Genomic DNA, 16,380 nt, shown 5'->3' on the forward strand with positions numbered 1-16,380 from the left:
GATGTCTAGGATGAAGTGGCAGCATGGTGGCTTAACCAGAGAAGTGATGGCTTGTTGTTTGTGTATTCTAGGCACCAGTGTCTTATTCTTGGCAAAAAATAGGTCTGGGCTTGAACTGCAGCCAGAGTAATTAGTACATGTTTTAGGAACTCAGCGCACGGAGCAAGATGGCTAATCCATTGAGAACTTGTCTTGAGAGTGAAAGGAAAAATAACGGACAGATGTGGAGTGACCTTGAACCTTTACTCAAAAAGGCATCATTGATTCAATTGCTACCACATGCCATGTTCTGATTTGCCCCAAACCAGCAGTATCATCACCATTTTCTTTTCTTGCTGAACTTTTTACTAACACTAGTGCAAAGGAAAAGCTGAGAGAAAGACAGAAAAGGCCACAGATAAAGCCAGAATTTGGACTTCCCTGGAGACTGGCTCTGAATAGAGGCAACTTAAAGGCTTTACTAATAGTGACACAGCTGGGAATCTGCATAAAAGAACTCTCAAAACACTGAACAGTTGAGCTATCTTTACAGAAGATTAGAGGCAAAGCTAACACTATAGACTTTTTGACTCATTAGTTATGAAAAAGCATCGAGGTTTTTGTGTCCTGATTTTGCACCAGTATATTGGAAATGCTACAACTGTGACAGAGGCATTTTGAATTCTTCAGGGAACCACGAATGCTGTGATCAACATTCCAAGATGTAAGCTTCATGTGAGATGGGGGGGGTAAAGCTCTGGAGAGCTGAATCAAACACTTCTCAGTCTGCTCTCTCCAAAAGCGAATTGTGATGCAGCTAAGTCAAAGTCTGATATGCCACACTTTCTGAAAGTAATCACCTTTTAGCAGAATGATGCAAAAGAAGAATTTAAATTAATAACTCAAAAACTAGAAAATTGCTGCTTTTCAGATGACAAGACACATACTTCATGTCATTTTCGGTTGGCTACAGAAAAAAGACAGATGGTCATATTGTCTGCCTTATCAATAGCAAGATGCCTGTTTATGCAAACCGTTTAAGATTTAGCTATCTGTAAATCCCACGGCTGCAGCAGCCTGAATACGCATTTGTGCAAAAGGCTCCATAAAATGAACGTATCCAACAAAACAGTACAAACTGTGCACATTAACTGTCAACTTTTGAACAAACCCCCAACCTTGGCACATATGTTGTGTATTTTGGAAGACAGAGTGGCTACATATAGGAGACTCCAAAACTGGTTTGCTTCAAGAAGAAAAAAAGCCAAATCAAAGCTGTCAGTGCATTCTAATTAAGAGTATTTTTCTTTACAATTGCATGAACCTAGCTGTTAAATTGTGAAGTTTATTGATGAAAATACCAAAACACACCATCCCTGTAATGACAGTGCATCAGATGAGATGAAAAAAATAAATGCTAATTCCCAGTGGAAGTGATAGCAGGTCAACATAATTTTATTCTGTTATAACTGCCACCTCCATATGTTTTTCCCCTGTTTAGCTCTTTATGAAGTGAGGTGAAGACCCAGGGAATGCAGAAAGGCATGTTTAATTATTTGTACAGAAAACTGTTTTAACTTTATGAATATTAAATGGAAAGCAAAGCCTTTTATGTGACCATGCAAAGACCTGGTGGAAGAATAAAAGATAAACTCAGACTAGCGTCTTTTTTATTATAATAAGATCTTTTATTTACCAAAACACTGCATGAATCATCAACAGTGAGGAAAAAAAAAAAAGAAGTGGGTTGGAGAAGAGAGGGCACTACATGGCTAAGAAGGGTAATAAATACACTTTATGTAGCTGTCACTAACAAGGTAGATGTTTAGGCTGTAGCATGGCTCTGGGACCCTCCTTCCTGCAGGATTCCTCCAGTCCCACCCCAAACATCTACACAGCAATTTTAGCCCCAGACCTGAATCCCATGAGCCCCCGTCAGCTGCCTGGGACAGCCATGGTTATTGATGTGTAAACATACCCAGCGTGAGTCCATGGACTGACCAATGCCATATCCTCACTCACATACTCCAAAGATTTCATAGAGCCAGGTGGCTCTTTGAGAAAGGGGCAATTCCTACTGTGGTCATCTCAACGAGGTCGTACATGGGTTTTCCTTCCTCCTTAGCCTAACCAGAGAACTATGCCAGCATCTTCGGCTCATGCACAGCAGTTTCAGCCATCCCTGCTTCTTTGTACTCCACAACCCGTGAATGGTCAGGTCCCTGATTATTCATATGTACAGGTAGCTTTCTTAATTCCCCCTCCCCTCATTAGTATCTATGCAGAGCATGTGACCATACTAGCATTCATAAGTGAATAATAAAATGAATTAATTGACTACAAGAGAGAAAGGAAGGGTGAGGAAGTATCTTCTACTGACCTTCTGATGCTGCAGCGTACAAGCTTCTGAGCTACACAGAACTCTTCTGCTGCCTCTCTCAATTCTGGAGAAGAGTTCTGCACAGCTCAAAATCATGCACCTTCCTCCTTTCATACCCTGGTACCAATGCAATTAGATCACCGCAGATTTTCTGAGTGCGGATGGATAGCAGAAAAGGAAGGGCTTTGATGTATGCAACATACCAGAAAAAGTTTAAATTAAACGTAAGCATTACAGGTTACGATCTTTCAAAGCTCTAAATTATAGACATGGCCATTGTGTTTACGCTTACATAAGCTTCAAATTGGCCATGCTAATGGCCATATTGAAGAATACTAATGAGGCACTGAAACTAATATTCAGCGCCTCAATAGCATGCCGCCGGCCATGGCACTTCAAAAGTGCCACGGTTTGCTTGCCTGTGGCTCACCTACACAGGGGTCCTTTTCGAAAGGACCCTGCCAACATCGAAATTCCCTTATTCCTATCAGCTGAATAAGTGTAGACATAGCCAATAAGTTAAATCTTACCAGCATTAAATTAGTTCCACAACTCACTTGGCTGGCCAGTTACTGGCCTTCCCAACCCTTAGTCTTCATCAACTAGAGAGAACGCTCTTAGACTTCTCCAGAGACCCTATCAGAAAGATTATCTTCTGCATCTTTCTTGGAAAGGTCACCATATTTGGGCTATTCTGGACCTAGGAGGAGGGGCAAGAACCAGAATCCTGGAGTTGGCAACGTACCAGACACCCCACTCTAACATATAACAAGGGAAAAATCAGTTCAGGGGCCCCTGTTGACCATAACTGTTGCCTCTTCTCCAGACCGCTTAGGAAATGCTGGTTATGACCAATGAAATCCATCTTCATCCAGAATTCAATGGCCAGCCAGTGCAGATCCTGTAGTATGGTTTCATGTGCCCCTCCAGTGAGCTCCCCTGCTCAGTAAATAGTAATAATTTGTGATATCCAGATTTCAAGATCTCATAGGTGTTCACTCTGCCCTCGGGATTAGTCAGAAATGAAAATGCAACATAACACCTTTGTGTGGGTTGAGTTCTGAGAACATCTAAGCGTCTTCGTTTGCTCAAGCAGTTGAATTGATACTTGCTCATAAAATAATCTTTCATTTGTCTCTTGACTCAAGCAAGTGCAGCTAGAAGGGAAAGCGAGAGACAGGGCGTATGTGGGTGTGTAAGAGAAATTCTAATCTTAAGACTGGGATAGTCAAAGTTGATCAAATCCAGATCTAAAACCAGCTGAAGTCACTGGGAGTCTTTGTAAATGAGATAAAGTTAATAGGATATGGACAACTATACTCTATAGGTAATGTTGAAATTTCTACCTGGTATGTTTGGAATTCTGTAGACTGAAGATCAGGAATCTGATTGAATTTTCTGTGCTGGTTCTTGTCATAGGGTGTGTCTTCCCTATGACCCTATTGGTTGATCATTGTGCTGCAGACACTCCCTCCCACAGTTTTCCCTCACCAGTTTGTTCTGCCTTTCCCAGGGATTTGTGTGGCTCAGCCCTCAGCTTACTCACTCTCAGAGTTCAAGGTAACAAAGTTCAAACAAATAAAAGGTACTTCTGCCCCACTTGGGCTCCTCTTGAGCTCAGTATCCACTCAGTTCATAGTCTCTTTGGAGCTACTTTAACCTGTCTACTCTAGGACAGAGCTCAGATTCTCAGGTTGCTTCCCAACGGTCCAACGCTACTGATGGGAGAGGGCTGAGCTGTGGGAGGTTAGCTCCTAGCGCCACCCTTTCTCCCCAAGGCCCTGCCTCTTCAAGGGTGAGCGGGGCACAGAGCCAAGCCTCCCCTACCTTGTCCAGGTGCCAACAAAGTCTGTTGCCAGCCCTGCTGAGGTCCCTCCATATCCTATTTCAGTGCTTGCCCCAGGAGCCTCTCTTCTCCATTTCCCCCGCACTGCCACCAAATTGAGTTATCGTAGGCTTTTTATGAGGCCCAGGTATTTCAGGTTGTCACCTGACTCCAGTAAGCCCTCTTAGCCTGGGAGGTAGCTAATTATGGCACAGCCTGAGCTTGTGGAATAAGGCTGGCTAGTCCCAGGCCTCCTGGACAGGCCACCCTTGTCCATTCCAGTTAGAAACTAGTGTCTTTCCATATTAAGTGCTCAGTTCTTTTGACAGCATAACTTCTTCAGGCTATGCTCTAGTTCATTGTAACTTGAGGACACGTGGGGTTGCATATGGCTGCAGGGGCAATGGCTATGAAGAGCAAACAAGTGCATCCATCTCTTACCCAGCACATTTGAATAGTTTAATTAGATCACTACCTAACTAATTTTCTGTCCTCCGCTGTTACTCCAGCTATGAGATGCATGAATGGTGACTGCAAGTTATTTGTTTAGCATAAAGATCAATGGAAATCTCCCTAAGTCAGGCTCTGTTCAAAGCAAACCCATCCATTAGTAAATAGAAGCAGAACTTTCTGTAAAAAAAGGTCCATAAGGATTGTCATTATCACTCAGGTCATTTACATAAGTCTCTGCTCACTGGGATCAAGATGATGATCAGGAGCTGTTTGCATTATCACTACAAGTCTTCCCATGGGGATTACCAAGAAGTGAGCAAGGGAAGTCAGGGTAGGACTGGTGAGAGAATGTGCTCAGCTGCCTCTTGTGGGTCAACACAAGCTTTGTGACAGGATGATTGTGGGCCCTCTAGTACAAAATATGTGTAAGAGGGGTTATATGGGATCCTTACATTACTCCAGTAGCCCCTCCTGCCTGACTTGCTCCTACTGAACCTAGCCCTATGTTGCTCATGAATGTCCACATATGTGACTAATTGGAAGGAGCAATTATTCAGCATTAACCCCTATTTCTATGTTACATATGAGGTTTTTGTGGTAAAAAAAATGAAAGCATTCCTAGTGAGCTGGTTTTCTTTTCATTTAGTTCATTGTCCCCATATGCACACCACACCAGAGGGTGAGTGAGTCAACTAACACCATACTCCCTCTTAATTCCTGTCTTCCATAAGCCTGGACTAACTTAAAACTATTGATTATATATGTGGATCTTTGACACCTGGCTGTGAGGCTTTTATACCTAGAATCTGACCCCAGTCAACATAATAGCAAAGGCTTAAAAACATGATCATGAAAATAATTACACCTATGACACAATTGGGGGAAATAAGACGTACATGTCTGTGAAACAGGCTTTGCAATAAGCTTAAAGCTTAATAGGGCCTATCTGCTATTACAAGGTTTGACTAGTTGGCCTATTGCTGGACCTTGGATTGTAAGATTTAGCAACATGAATTTTGTTAACACAATCTGCAAAATCCGTTTTAACAGAGGAGAGATTGTCACATTTTGTTGGGAGCTGGAGGAGGATTTTGGAAATGGAGAGGTGCAGGAAACAGAGGGAAGCAGGAAGTTGGAAGAGGGTTTGAACAATCAGCTGGGACATGCCCTGTCTGCAGCCTGATTTTCTGAACAGGCTGATCGGGCAGCAGGTGAATGTTCTCCCTTTTCACATCACACTATTGTTATGTACAGTATTAGAATTAAAATGAAAGGTCTGCTGATGTGTATGCAAAGATAAGTACATTATGGCATAAAGGATCACCTTCTTCTTTGACTAAAACATTTACCTGATGTTGATCAGGTCTTTCAGGGCACAGGGCTGGTGATATGGGGCATGCAAGAGTCATGGAGAATTTATGAAAAATTCATCAAGCAATGTCTTTAAATGTTTTCAGTATTACAAGGTTCCAAAAGGATAAGTGAAATGTAATTAGAGTGGACAGTGTTCTCCAAGAAAATGTGCCCTAATCATTGCAATAAAAAAAAAAAAAATCTATATGTATATGATCATTAGCAATTGCACCCTACAGTTACGAAGGATATGAATTCTCATACTTCAAGGTTAATTACTTGCAAAAAGCAGGAAGGAATCCTGTTCTACCTCCCCTGCCTCCTTCAAACACTTCTTGATATTGGCCGTGGCTACACTAGCCCCTACCTTTCGAAAGGGGCATGCTAATGAGTATTTGGCCCCTCATTTGCATACTCTCCTTTCAAAAGAAAAAAGCAGTGTAGATGTGGCTCTTTTGAACATAAACTCTATTTTCAAAAGAGCCCTTCTTCCTGAAACAAAATAGGAAGAAGGGTTCTTTCAAAAGTGGGGTTTACTTTCAAAAGAGCCCCGTCTACATTGCTTTTATTGAATGTAAATCTGCACCTCATTTGCATTTTTAATTTCTCATTTGCATGCCTCTTTCAAAAGAGGAATCTTAAGTGTAGACATAGCCAAGGAATACAGTATCTTGGTGAATATGAAACTGTATTTTCTAGATTTCCTTAACCTTTTGCTCAGAACTGCAGCAAAGTCAGACCTTAAGTAACTCCAGACTGGGGAAGTTACACGCCCTTCATTAATTCTTTATAAAGTATACTGGGGCGATCTCAGTTATGGCAAGCCAAGCATTCAAAAAAAAAAATCCATGCCTCAGACCCTAAAAATAGGTTGTTTTTTTTTTTTTTTTTAAAAAGTTAAGCATTGGATTCTATTTATTTGTCTTATCTTTGAGTCTTTGGGACGTATGTTTTCAACACTCTCTGCTTAAAACTTCTTTTATGTTAAAAAAAAAAAAAAAAAAAAGCTGAGATGCTTCTGTTATGACTCCAGACACATGACATGACTCCAGTAGCTGAGGCTTAAAAACAAAACAAAAACAAAAAAACCTAATATTGCATGGACTTTTGATAAGATTTGTGACAACAATATGATCTACCTCCCCTTGTCTGAGTTCATGTCATTTTCAACTTTACAAATTGTGCTTCATGTGTGAACTGATGGCCCACTTTAATTATAGTTTACAAATCCAGCCTTTGAAATTCTTGCTTCTACCCCGTCTTGGTTTAATTTCACGCACAGTATGCTCTGTACAAAAGTACATCCTACCTGAGCCTGGGAGTTTTTCTCCATTGGATAGTGATGGTACTGATTAAAATGCAATGAGATTTTGCTGAATACAATGAGAACACCTTGTATTTTAATGAACATTAAAGAGTTCTGTGATTGCCCTACAGAGTAGAGCTCATACCTTATTAGGAGGACATACTGAAGATGAGCAGACACGGCATTCAATATGTAAGCTAACTTCATACTTAATTGGTCTCTTTCTTTCCATATCTCAGACATAAAGCACCATGTTTTTTTAAAACCAAACAAATGCCATCACCTGATATTACAACAGAATATATAGAGAATGTCTATACTAGTGTCATTTTGATGGAGATTTGAACAATGCTGTTTGAAAAAAAAAATTGTCCGCTGAATTTCTTGCTTACAGCCATGTTACTATGTTTGCAATCCAGTCCACTGTGATCTCAAACAGGAAAGGTGACAGTAGGCACCTTTGTTGCACTCCTGCACTACTGAGGCATTCTATCAAGACACTATTGTGAACAACTTGACATGTTGAGGGTTCAGATGTTGAACAGATCAGGTTAATAATTTTGGATGCCTACTAACTGCATATGATATATGAATATGATTAGGTTACTTGTTGAGGAAGATTAGCTTGTTAAGCAGTTTGAAGAAGAGTGCTATATAGTATGAGATATTTGCATAATGCCAAAAGAAAGCTCATCTCCCCTTGTGAGTAAAAAACTCTGACACCAGTGGAAGCTGTGCATCTAACAAGGAAGGGAGAAGAGATGCCCAACCAAAATACATTTGCTTTCAAAGTGTTAGGCTTGATTTAGTAAATGACTGGAGAGATATATGTACCATTAAATTGGGGCTTGTCAAAGTGATCTGTGAAAAGTGAATTTTCTTAAAAAAAAATAAAAAACAAAAGATACTCCTATAGGTTTTTCCATGAAACAAAAAACAAAAACAAACAAAAAACAAAAAAACCCCACACTTTCCAGTCTGCCCCATTTTTCTTTCTTAAGAATACTTGACTTATAGAACAAAGCTATGAAACTGTTACTTATATAAAAAAAATTTCATATTCATTCCCAACACTAATTGTAGGGTTTATTCCTTCAGCAAGCTGTGAGTACTATTAGACTTTGAGGTTACTACACTAATTATTCTTGTTCTTAAATAGTAGGATAATTACTGGAGCAATATTCTATTCAAAGTGGAAATTAGATCCACCCCCTGGCAGATTTAAATTAGGAACCATTTAAAAAAAGTGTTCTACTTTTCTCCTCCTTCAAATACGCAAAGTTGATCTTCAAAAGGAACTGGTCTCTCCACCCAACGTCACACTCAGTATTGGAAACAGATGGGCCAAAAGACCTCAATCCTCCATCACAAAACAAGTTCAACCTGGGCAATGGGCCAAGCTAACATTGCTGAGTTAGCATTTAACAGTGCCTGCATCAACACTGCAATAAGTCCCCGTTATATTTCAAACTAACTGCCAGTGTAGTGACACCAATTGCATGTGTGTGGCTGACCACAAATTACACTGATAGGGGTCATTTTTTCTCACTGTGCACAGGCATGGGTCCTTTTTACAAATACTAACTGCACATATGTAACTAAGAAAAAAATAGATTATTTTAGCTGGATTTATTCCACACTAGAAACCAGTATTCCCTGTAAGCTGAACCCAGGAGAGATTCGGCTACCACCCAGCTGATTAGCTGAGTGCCCACTGCACCCACAGCTGGGAGTATGAGTTTCTGCTGGTACTGCACATCTTTATTCTGCCCATGGATGGAAAATATTAGAGGGTACACTGCTTAGAAACTGTAATTTACTGTTGTGACAGATCTCACCATTACTAGTACAATATACACACACATCTATGTATGGCTACGCTGAGAGATAAAGGGATAATCGAGTGTTTTTATTCTCATGAGAAGTGAGCAGGATGAATCGACAACTCGTCATTGCTAGTGTGAAGTGAAGAGACACTGTTGTGTATGGTTATTCCTCACTTGATAATTTGAGTTTTTTTATCCAGAAACAGAGTAAGTAGTCATCAGAAAAATGATTCAGTGAAATTGACACCTTGGATTGCCACATTTAGTCTCTCTAAAATGCATCTCAGATTGGCTCAGGGGATAAGGCAGAAGACAATGATTTTTAAATCTCAGCCCTGGAAATTCAGCTGCAGATCTGGGAGTCCAAGTTGTGATCTTTCTGCAGTGAACCCCTATGGAAAGTCCCATGCATAGAAGTGGACTCTTCCCAACCCACATTAATGTTTTGTGTTTATGCCCTGAAGCATGAAAGTTTGTAACCTTTCCAAAGCCTTTAACATACACGTAAGTGTTTTCATTATCAATGCGGGGTTGGGGGGGGGGGGGCAGGGCATGGAAGGATAGCTGAGTGGCCTGAGCATTAGGCTGCTAAATCCAAGGTCATGAGCTCAATCCCTGAGAGGGCCATTTAGGGATCTGGGGCTATATATATATATTTTTTTTTTTAAAGATGGTGCTTGGTCCTGCCAAGGGACTAGACTCAATGACACCCCAAGGTCCCTTCCAGCGCTATGAGATGTGTAAATACCTAACTTTTTAATCCTACTGAGCCATTAATTCTACAACATAAAATGAAGACTAAGTTCCATGTGTTCTACCATCAGTTTTAAATGTGCTGAGTTTCAGCCTCCCTGAATCTACCCTTATTCTTGTACCATGAAAAGGTAAACAGTGTCTTATGTCTTCTCTGTACCATTCATTTGCTTGTATACCTGAACCATGATACCTTCTAAAAGGTTTGAGTGAAAGCCCACTGGTCTTCATGGGAGTCAGCATAAATTAAGTAGTCCCAGTCTTTTCTATCTTTCCTAACCGAAGTTAGTAGAAATAGATGGGAGATAACAAAAATCATTGATATGAACTATTTATATTTAGATGTGTTCAGGCCTCATTAACCTATTATTCCATTCAAGTCCAAAGATATGAGTCAGATGTTCAAGGACAAGATCTGCCGAGTTGAATAAGGGGAGCGGAGGGGACTGTAGTTTTACAGTCATTTTTATGACTATCCCTGAACTTTCAACTGTGAAAAAAAAATAATAGCTAACTACAAGAGGAACACAACCCCTGAAATAGTTGTCTTTCAACCTGTTCAGGGCATATCATGCACAGGCAACACCTGGGCTATGTCAATTAAAGTAATGCTGTGCTCTGATTTTCCATGTTGTACACCCTGGTCGCTCAAACCATCAGAGGGTTTCACTGGAATTTAGAGGCCTTTTACAATTATATTGAAAAAGAAAGGCATTGCCTTTCATCAAAATTCACATTCTCCCCAGACAACTGCTGTCTGGTTTCTTTCTGCTCTTTATATTCCATAACATGGCCCTACTGAAAAGAAATACTTACGTGTCAGGCAGCAAAGGAAATTCTGAGGTCAGAACTTTTAACCTCTTGACTTCATAACAAGCTGTCCTTTCACTTTTCAAGTCCCTTCATCCTCCCTAGAGCATTTGTATCCTAGAGGACACTATTCGCTCTTTAAGATCTAGCATGAACATTTCAGTAGCGTCTGATATTAGGTTTTTCCGAGGCCAGACACTAGGACCTTTCCACAAAAATCACCACTTCCACGTATATTTTGTCATACAGGCAGCATGGCAAATCCACATTTGGAGCCAGGTGTGTGATTTCCAGTGAAAATAGATGTACTCATGCTAGCAGCGATAGAGCTTGTGCTCTAGAAACAGAGTAGCCAGGCCAATGCCAAGTGGTGACATAGGCTAGCCACACACAAACCTACCCAGACCTTGTTGGTATGTATTTGAGGCAGCTTACCCCTATTACCACTCATTGCTGCCTGTTCTATCATGCTTGTACTATGGTTTATAGTAGAAGAGCTCGATGAAAGCTCATGTGAGTTTGTCTACTCAAGCTGGAAATCACACCCCCAGCTCCACATGTGGATGTAGGTAGGCTAAGTCACCTTCACACTCTCTTTGAAGGGATCTCTTACCTCATGCCAAACAATAAAGTGAAAGAATGGACTTAAGAATTGCTCTCTAAATTCTTAGCATCAAGATATTTTGCATGGAAGCCACAAATTTGGCCTTCCCTGTACAGGTTGAGCCTCTCTGACCTGGCACCCTTGGGATGTGACCTGTGCCAGACAAGAGAATTTGCTGGACCATGGGAGGCCAACATTGTCTAGCACATTACCAACACGTGCACTGCTTACTGGGCTCTCTGATGACATTTTAGGTGTAAATGACAGCTAAATAACAGCACAGAACACAGAGCCAGGACTCATAGCTGTAAATAAACTTTAAGGGACCATAGAAAACTTGGCCACACCCATGATAAATGGTCATCTGACTAACTAAAAACATGCCAGATTATGGATGTGCCCAGATGAGCAAATTCCAGATTAGAGAGGTTCAACCAGTAGTCCAGTTATATTTTTAGTTCTGTATATATCTCTGGCAGTAATTCAAAAACTCTTATCTTTGATGGTAGCACTGTTCTTCACATCCAAAGAAGAGACCGAGCATTTGAACTGCTCCATTCTTTTATGTAAATGTTACTTAATTCTAACAACAGAAACTTGAGCCTGCTGCTCAGTGCATTCTCTTTGAACCTAGGTGTTGTCATCATACAATGAAGTATGGTCCTTGGTCTCTGTCATATGTCTTATACTTCTATGATAATACCAACTGTTTATCCACTGACAGCATTCATTTGGACATTACCCAATCAGAGTTGTGATCACTAGTATAAATTGGACCAGACATCTCATTTTTGCTTAAGACAGAGGAATGATATTGGTCTGGTAAGTCCTGGAAAAAACTACACCCATGTTTGCAGGGCTGCATTAAGTTCTTCATAAGCTCTAGGCAGGTACTCTCATAGTTATAGACTCTTAAATTAGACTATATGAGAGAGAAATGCCCCATCACCTATATAGCTAATAGTACCCACTTTAGTTTTTGCTCTTGAAAGTGGTGCACCATGTGAGAACTTCATGGAGCTTCGTTCTAATATAGCATTTGTTTTATTGCATATTACAATTGTACTTAGGATCATCCGATAAGGAGAAAAATAAGGCGATGTTGCCTCTGCTATAACTGTAAAATCCACAGGGCAATGCATTGTGCCACAGAGCTGATAACTTGGCAAAATTATGTCTCAAGATTATTCATCATCAATACATTGGCTGATTCTCGACATACATTTCCACCAGAAACAGTGTTTAGCAGTGGCCCAGGGTTTCTGAAACACAACTGTGAAACTCAAAACACAGTCATAAGCACTGGTAATAGGTATTTTACATGAACATTTGGGGTCACTATGCAAGTGAAACAGAGACCAACAAACACAGATTAGTCATCCTTGTTTTAAACTTCCACTTTTTGCATGACACCAACTCAGAGAGTAGAAGCTGCAGAGCAGCACTTTAAACACATGGCTTCAGAGTTTGTAGACAGATCCATTTTTAAGCGCTTGCAAATACAGTCCTCATACTACAACATACCTAGCATCACACCTACTACGCCCATTCCCTCACTAGATCCAGAACTATACCATATAGAAAAAAGTTCTCTTTTGAAGAGCCCTTAAATGAAGTCTTAATGGCCTTCTAGTTTTAACAAGTTACCATGTATTAATTAGTAACATTGGATACTTTTTAAAAATACACATCAGTCTTCAGATAGCCACAGCAGCACTCCAAAAATCTGTTAAAAGAATCCTTTTCTTTCAAAACCTTAAGCCATTAACACCTATGTAAACTTTCTTTGAAATGTAATCATGCAGATGTCATGAGCTAGGCCTAGCCACGTAATCCTTAGCTACAAACGCAAGCTAACAGCTTTTCCATAGAAAAACACCAATATAAGGAAAGTCAGATCCTGCATTAAGGTGTGCTAATGCACATTCTCTTCGACCTCTTTATTAGCCTGCTCTGGATCTGTCTCCCTCCAAAGAAGCTATCTTTTAGCTCAGGTTACCATCTCCAGGCAGATTGCTCTTGTTAACAAACTCAACAGAGCCAAAAGCTAACTCTTTATCTTTCCCTCCTGACACTAAGTGAAAAATATTTTGGTCTGGAACTACTGAGTCACTGTTTTCAGTTTACTCTACAAGGCTAACAGTGGGTGCTACATTAGTCTCCCCGTCCACCATCATATTTTCCTGGCATATTTAAGATCTTCTAATTACATCACCCATCCATTGGTAATTATCACCACCACCTCTTCCTTCCAGCCTCAACAGAGAAGAGGGAAGATATATTTGACTGAATTCCCTCTGATGCATTAATAAGACAAAGAAATGTTTGCAGCAGCATTCCTATCTCCCATACAGTACAGCCACATGCTCCACTGTCTCAGCATACCTCCCCATCCCATAGCCCAGGAGAGCATCAAGTGTCTCTCCCTTGCACCAGCCCAGGAGAGCATCCAGTGTCTCTCACTTGCACCAGCAGTTGCAGTCCAGACAGGTGTGAGTCAGGACACCCAACAAACTCCCCCTACACATATGCCAGAACCCACCCACTCCTTCTTTCCCCCACCTACCTACACTAGGCAGCCAGCTCCCCCTTGCCTTGCCTTGCCTTGCCTCACCTCTCCCACCAGACCAGCAGCCTGGAGAGTGCTGTTTCTCACAGGAAACTGCAAACAAATTCAGGTGCTGTAATCACACCAATCCTCTCCCAGCCCAGGCAGGATGCCCCAACTCCCCCACGCCCACTAATTACCCCCTCCTGCTAATGTCCCCTCCCTTCCAGGTGAAAGAGGCAAACTCTATCTCCAGCGTGGAACTGCTGCTGAGGGAGAAGTACCCCTCCCCGTGAAGCAGCCTCTGAGCTCCTGGGTGGGGCTCATTAAGCAGCTGCAAGGCTGAGCTTCCAGGGAACCTTGGTAATTAGGTACTGAAAGGTTGTTTCTTTAGACCTGGTAATAAAGTGATAAAATAATACTTGGAAAGGACTGTTTTTATCCACTTGCATTTAGCTGATCTTCAACATTTGCACATGTATTCTAATAAAAAATTGCAAAATATTAAGTGTGATTTGACAGTTTTCTTTTCCCATTTCTGAGTCAATTATGAAGGTTTGTAGGCCTTAATTTTTTCGTAGGCCCTAGGCACTGTGCCTACTGGGCCTAATGGATAATCTGGCCCTGCGTGCGTGTGAATTCTAACTTCTCTTTCCTTTAGGGGAAATGGGTTTCTGAAAAGTCCATGTTAATATGGAAGTGTCTGACATGGAGCCAGAGTTTTTAGTATATGCACAACAGCCGCTTCTACACTACACACTTTTGAAAGAAGGGGCTCCTTTGAAAGATCCTGTAGAGCGTCTACACACAAAACACCTTCTTTCAAAAGTACTTTTGAAAGAACACAGCCTGCCTTTCGAAATCGCTCTTCCATTCCCGCTTGAGGAAGAGCGCCTTCTTTCGAACGGGTCTTTTGAAAGAGCAGTCCGTCCACCATGCCGCTGGGCAGCTGGAGCACAGAGATGCCCTGGCCAGCTGTCCTGGAGCTCTATGATCCCTATGTCTGGCCATGTTTAAAGTCCCTGGGACCTAGAAACACCGTGTCAGGAAGCTGAAAGAATGCAAGCAGCAACAGGGACACAAGCCTGAGGCAGCACACCTTCCAGCTAACCCACGAGACATCCAAGGCAGCTGAAGGACCCATGGACAGAAGCCATGCGCCCCCCAGGGATCCACCTTAGAGCTGGGGAAGGGCTTCTAGAAGCCCAGCAAAGCAGCAAGAAAAGATAACTGTTCTGGTCAGAGCCAGAGCTCTGGGACCTTCTCAGTCTATGGGGGATGAGGAGGTCCTGCTCCAGGCTACAGGCTGGTGCCGGAATGCTGCAGCATTCACCCACCTCTCTGCTGGCCTCACCACCCAGGGGCACCCCATCGCCTGCTGTACTCCAGATCAGGTGAGGTCAAAAGTTAAGGAATTGAGGCAGGCCAACTACAAGGCCAGGGACATGGTGGGCCACTTGAAGGCAGCACCCAAAGGCTTCCCCAACTATGAGGAGATGGACCACCTCCTCAGGGTGAAGAAGGCATCCCCCATTCCAACAGAGGTGCTAGACACCATGGCACCAAAGCAGGAACCCAAGGCAGAGCAGAAGGATGTGCCAGGACCCTCAGGCATGACTCCCCCCCACCAGCTGGAGCTGAAGCAGGAGCCCCCCAGTGAAAATAATGGGTCCAGCAAGGGGACGCTCGGGATCATAATCCCATCAGTGACATCCAGCCAGGCATCCTCCACCCAGGCCTCCCCTAAGCTCTTTGAGGGATCCTCAGGTGGGTACTGGGTGTTTCAGACACCCTGGGCTGTGGAAGTCCACCTGTGCCACAGGCAGCAGTGGGCTGCCCACATGTCCTCTGGCCCCAGGCCTGACGCACCCCACAGAATTGTGTACCTTGGCCCCAGGAGATACCTGCACATGACTCTCGGAACCTGCTCCTGTGGACAGCACCACAGGCTGCACATCTGGGGAGGGATGTGAGGGAGGTGGACCATGGCCAGTGCATACCCCACCTATGTATGAACCCCTCAGTGCCTGGGATCCCCCAGGGCCCTTGGGCAGTTGGATGGATAAGCTGGGGGAGGGGGTGCAGGCCTCACCTCGCGAGGACAGCCAGTAGTAGGGTGGCTATCAGGGCAGCCCCCTGAGCTTCTGGAGGATGATTGCTAGCTACATGGCCAGCGGGCTGACCACAGTCTTGAGGGGTGGAACGCTGGGGAGCTGCTGGGCGTTCATAGTGTTCCCCACCGAGTCTTCTCTCAATGCACAGTGTCTGTGTAGCGTTGGGTGACAAGGCAGCCCTCAGCTTCTGCAGGACAAGGGTGCCTGGGAGGGGACCTTTAAGAGGCCTGGCTGCAGCCCCCCCGCACCCCGGCCAAAGGGATTGTCCTCCACGTGACCCCTGTCCACAACATTTCCTGTCCCTTTCTTTTGAAAGAGTGCCTTGTGCTGTGTGGCCCCTTCCTTTTGAAAGATCAGGCTGGTCTTTTGAAAGAGTAAATTGCAATCTTGATCTGCTTTTGTGTGTAGACGTGCACTATTGAAAGGAGG

The sequence above is a fragment of the Carettochelys insculpta genome, chromosome 9 (assembly GCF_033958435.1).
Source record: "Carettochelys insculpta isolate YL-2023 chromosome 9, ASM3395843v1, whole genome shotgun sequence".
In the NCBI taxonomy this organism is placed as follows: domain Eukaryota; kingdom Metazoa; phylum Chordata; order Testudines; family Carettochelyidae; genus Carettochelys; species Carettochelys insculpta.